General features: G+C 31.8%; 1 pseudogene; it reads right to left on the bottom strand.

The window, feature by feature from the left end:
* Window positions 1–2,259: 2,259 nt before the first annotated feature.
* LOC111369050 lies at window positions 2,260–5,666 on the bottom strand (annotated as a pseudogene).
* Window positions 5,667–6,078: the final 412 nt, after the last annotated feature.

Raw genomic sequence — 6,078 nt, 5'->3', positions numbered from 1 at the left:
TTTTGAAATGTAAATCTACATTTTTTTCAGGTCAAATATAAATCATTCAGAAAAAAAGTATTCGATTTGTACAACGTTTGATTGTGCCCCCCCCCAACTCAATTTCTCTGCGTCCAACCCTGGGAATTAGTACCTAGACCTAAAAATAAATTCACAATTGAATGTTAGTGGGTCTTTAAAGTAAATGAGGGTGTTAGTACATTTGAACTTTTAAGATTTAAAGAAAGGCTAGTGGCCAAGGGGTACACATGGTAGGAGGTTGTTCATTGTAACGAGATTTTTTTCACCAATTATTAAGTATACTACCATTAAGGTCATGCTTATATTATTGGGAACTTGAACAATTTGATGTAAAAACTATTTTTTTACATGGTGAATTTGATAAGCAAATCTTTATAAATCAACCAAAATATTTTAAAGATAAATTAAAACCTGATCATGTGTGTTTCTTGATAAGTTCATTATATGGCCTAAAACAATAACCTTGACAGTAGTATAAAAGATTTGATTATTCTGTACTCACTATAGGGTTTCTTAATTAATTCATCACCCAAATGGATAAGATAAAATTAAATTTTAATGGCGAATTTGACATGAAAGATCTAGGTAAAGACAAGTTGAATAGGAAACTCAGATGAGCAACTCTTATGTTTCAAAGGTGCTGAAATGATTTGACGTGCTAGATTACAAACATGTTATATTACCATTAGCTAATCACTTTGTATTATCTAAAGACTAGGCTCCATGCAATGAAAAATAAATATAGTACATGAGTAGGATTCCATACTCTAATGTGATAGGATCTATTATGTACATAATGTTACTAGACTATATTTATCATTTACTGTTAGTATCCTTGTAGGTATATTTCTCTTCTAGGTCCTGAGCATTAGAAAGCCTTAAAATGGATGTTAAGGTATTTAATGGAACTAGTGATATAGACTAAAATTTGGTCCTAATAAAGAATGTGTAAAGTTGAAAGATTTTGTAGATATAGACTATGCAGAGGATAGAGATAATAGAAAATCCACTTCCTCCTACGTGGTTACTCTGTCTAACGCTTGCATTGTTAGAAATCATAGTTACAACACGTAGTTGCACTATCCACGTCTGAATCAGAATTTATTGATACCATTGAAGCAATTAAATAAGTTTCGTGGCTTAAAGGGTTGATGCTTGAACTCTGTGTTCCAAATGATGTGGTAATATATTCAAAAATTCAATCTTCTATACATCTATGCAAAAATCCTGTCTTTCATGAATGTACCAAGTACATTAATGTTAGACTATATATTTTTAGAGATATTGTGTCACAAAATGTGGTAAGACTTGAAAAGATACATACACAATATAATTCTTCGGACATGGGCATTAAGGTGCTACCATTGGTAAAGTTTAGAAGTTGTAAGGACCTTCTAAATATCGGTGGAGGTAACTAATTTCAAATTTTATCGGTTCCCTATTATGGGAGAATTACTAACAAGTGATAATGGCTCTTTGCAGGTTCTTCGATACCAAAGTGGAGGTTTGTTGGACAAATTATTGTCAAACAACCTCCAAGGCTATGATGTAACTCAATAAACCTTCTTAATTGACATTGACTAGATGATTGAACAGTAAATTGACACCACAATAAAATAACCCAACCCGACTCCAAAACTGTTGGGCCATTAGAAGAAGACTAATTTAATTAGTGATGCTTATGACCCGTTTCCACTAATTTGGATGGCTAACAAATGGAAACCAACTTAGCAACCACTTACATTTTCTATTGGGCTTGACTCAATATTGTACCCTAGTGATACCTATTTATATTGGTCGTCCTCTTCTCTAGGTCATATCAATGCGTTCTTTGCCTCTCTACCTTTCTGTGAAATGAGTGGCTTTTTCTTTTGTGTTTTTTCCTACTATCTTTCTTCGCCTTATTACCTTTGTGGATAATCAAATAGTGTGATTATACCTCCTTCCTATGCTGCCTAAGTGGATGAACAAGAGCAACCGTAAGTATGAAGTGGTTAAAAAGCTTTGGGTCAATTTATATAGAGGTATTGATCAATCGGAAAAACAAAGCCTGAAAAGGCTTGGTGATCTTCTCTTCTTCTCAACATAAAATTTTAGTTTACGATCAAAATTTAACCACCATCGGAATGGCTTTTATGATTTCCAATTACCAATTACATTGGATTTTTCAAACAGGGAAAAGAAAGGAGAGAATCATGACCTGTTACTTTTGCTAACAACTTAGATATTCTATAAGTTCTATTGGGCTTTCGGTTTACGAATCTTTATGTAGGGGAAAAATCCCAAAAGGCACTTAACTTTTGAAATCTCACCTTCGTTGTTGAGCATGACAATACGTCAAGAATGTATTTGCATAGCAAGAGTTAAAACCCATGAAAATATGCTATAATGCATGACCTATGGATTGAAGAACCAGCATGAGACATCCAAGCATAATAGACAATCAATTAGCCAGTAGAAGTATGATGTACCGACACGGACACATATGTCCAACACGTGATTTTTCAAGAAAGTATTGACAGGACACGCAGTCGAAACATTAATTAAATTAGTTAAAACTCTTCATTTATATAGTATTCTAGTTATTTAATAATAATTTTGGGTTAAAAATATATAATCTTTCTAATAAAGAAAGAAAATGACCCTGGTAGATGTCTGATGAGTGTCAGTTGTTGACCTATGGTTGATTATAACCTTAAAGTTTTGATTATAACAAATAAGCTAATCTCGTTTTGCTAACAAGTTGAATTCAAGTGATTATAATTTTTCAAAGCATACTATGAAAAATTGATCAATTATCTTCAAAAGACCAAAAGTTAACATCACAAATCGAACACAAGAAGCAGGTCAAAATCAAAGTCACACATTTTTTCTAAGAGCCAAACTTTGGAGGAAGATCAAAGACTTGATTTCTTGGATAAAATATAAAGGAACTAATACTTTGATATTTGGCAATGAATGTTGAGTCTCAAAATCCTTTTATGCACTAAAATCAATTTTTTGTGCACTAAAAGACATTCGAATGCAACATTTTGATCAAATGTAAAAACGACTTTTAAAAAGATATTTAAACTTGAAAAATATTATTTATCATGAAAATTTAGTTAAAAATACCTTCCAAAAGTCCATACATTTCAAAACCTTTAAATGAGGTCAAACAGGGACAAAACGTAAAAAGACAAAAAACTGTCGATAGTCAACGGGGCTGGGGATAGTCGAATGGAGGTGATTAACCAGCCAAAGGTAAACGTCGATTGGACAATTCCAACGGTCCAAAATTTGACCGTTCTAACCTCTTATTTAGACTGTACAGATAGCTATATTGATCATCGGGACAAAAGATGGTAAAGTATTGGATGAGTCATCCATGCTTACAATTTTTTGACGTTTTAAACTTTATAAATACCCCTATTTCTTACTTTCATTGTCATATTCTTAGAGAGCATTAAAAGTGAGAAATATTTGGGCAAAAGTATTTGAGCTTACATCTTATTTAATTCTTCAAACAATCACTTTGAAAACTTTTGATTGGTTGAATCAATTTTTTGAAAATCATCTTTTTCATCAAAGTTTTCTTACCTAACACTCGAGCTTCATTCATTCCTATTTACTAAAGTGTTAGCTCTTTTTCTCTCTTGTACTTAATTTTGATTGTATAATTTAATGAGAGAGAAGTTCAAATTGTAAACTCATTACTCTTTGGATTTGTTGGTCATATAAGGATCGGTGCTACTTGATTATAAGTCACCGGAAGTGTTTTAAAGGTTTGAATTACACCACAAGTCAATCAATATAGTGAAAAAGATCTTGCCCGTGTAGGAGAACTTGGTAACGAGGGACGTAGATCATTGCTTTAGACTAAACCTCTATAATTATATCGTTAGCATCCTATATTCTCTTCTACTTATTACTTCCATATTTGTGTACATTTGTTTGATTGACTTATTTGCTACCAAATTTTGTTTAAATTTGAGTTTATTTTTAAAAAATTTTAAAATCAATTTACCCCTCTCTTGATTAGCTATTCTTGTGTTATCATCAGTATCCGATATTTGTCGAACACGGATACACTATCTTAGTTAAAGTGTATGTGCTACAGGGAATAGAAGCTTCAAGAAGATAAAATGACAACATATAACTGTACAAGCTCCTTAGCAAATTTGTCGTCCGTGTAAATGTAATATTTGTACATTCTAGGAATGCAAAGAAGATAAAGCAGTACATTGTCCACCTTAAAACCAATATCGAAGTCGAGCGGTGAATGTGTAACGGCAAAAACTGCACCATAGAGAAACAAAATGTGGTCATATTGTGCTTCGATAATGCCAATCTGGTGAGTATATGACGTAAATATATAGAAGCATTTGCCATACCATAGGTGTTTCATCGCCTTTCTATCGCCTAGAAATAAAATCATCAATAGTAGTCATCAATGTATTATAGCAACAAACATTATCCTATTGAACACACAGATTAAAGCTATCTTAAGCACGGCGAACCCAAAGTGGGTCCTGATGGGTCACTTGACACACCAACTTAAAATTGATTATTTTTTCTCGGAAATCAAATTTGAAGCCTCGGGAAATAATTTATTTTTGATGATTTTTTATTTTTATTTTTTTGGTATTTTCTCCTGAAATGGAATTGGGGATTCCCTTAAATGCTCCAATTTCTATCTTGTTTGGCGATTTATAGTAATGGATTCTTACTGTGATTTTTATCTTTGTTTAAACTAGAATGTAGTTGATAATGTAACATTCAGAATTTGCTATGATTTTTGTATCTTTTGTTTGAATTGATTGTTTTCATTAATTGTAAGGAAAAATAATTTAAACGTAAATATACTTTTTTCTTTCGATGATCACAGTGTTAATGAAAAGATTATTCGAGATAAAAGTGATGAAAATGATATTGGAGATTTATAATAATAAATAAATAAGATGATAAATTTGGTTATGTTTGAGATAAAATTAAATTTTTAAAGTTTGATTGTGCTCCAACCAGCTTAAAATGTCTGCATCCACCATTGATATTAAAACATCAGTTTCACTTTACACTAGATTTTCCCCATATCATCATTAGTAACTTGAAATTCAAGATTACACTTAGCCTCAGAAATCCTTTTTCAAGATCAAATCTATATATAGATGTACAGTTCTGAACTCCAAATGACCGTTGCAGGCAGGTGAGGGAGAATTCGTAGTAAATAAATCTTTAAGAGTTTTGCCATTTGTATCAATCTTGGATGTACAAATAGCGAAATTGAAGCTTTAATTCTATCTGTTGGATTCATTAATTAAGGTTATTTTACGGGGGAGTACCCCATCTTTTGGATTCATTAAGGATATAAACATTAAAAAAATTCCTACATAATTAGATGCACAACATAGAGTATTTTTCTTTCAGTTTGACAAAGTACTGTTCATACAATCATTCCATAATCAAGAACATTCAGCAACACTTCAATAAAAACCCTGTGTGTGAGAGAGAGAGAGAGAGAGAGATGAATAATAGCGGTCAAATGGTGTCTTTAGAAGCATTTAACAAGTGCCATACACTATATATTTTGCATGAAATTCAATGAGTCATCATAATTGGATTCTTGATGCGTCTAGATTGGCTTTTAGCACCTGTTTGAGCCCCATTTTTTTACATTCTTTTTCATTATTTTTTTTATAGTACTCATTTTTAATCAAATATTATTCATTAAAATAATATTACACATCAATCAAAAACGTTTCTTTCTTTTTTAATCACGTATTCTTCATCAATCACTATTCCATTAGACGTTACTTTAAATTAATAGGGCTTAAACGGGACCATAATAATATGCCATTAATAATATTCCATGGATGCATAAATAATCAGAAGCTTATCAGCACTCATAAACATCAATCAGATGCTTAAAGCGCATTTCATATTCATTAGTAAATTAATAGAATAAAAAACCATCTTCGTCTAATTGGTCATACCACTAAGTGGGGCTCCATGTATACTTTCATAGGATTTTGCTCAATGTATAGGGATTCTGTGGTACTCACAGTTGGCGACCCACTT

Source organism: Olea europaea, chromosome 20 (genome assembly GCF_002742605.1).
Source record: "Olea europaea var. sylvestris chromosome 20, O_europaea_v1, whole genome shotgun sequence".
Lineage (NCBI taxonomy): Eukaryota > Viridiplantae > Streptophyta > Magnoliopsida > Lamiales > Oleaceae > Olea > Olea europaea.
This window is presented reverse-complemented; position numbering and strand designations above follow the sequence as displayed.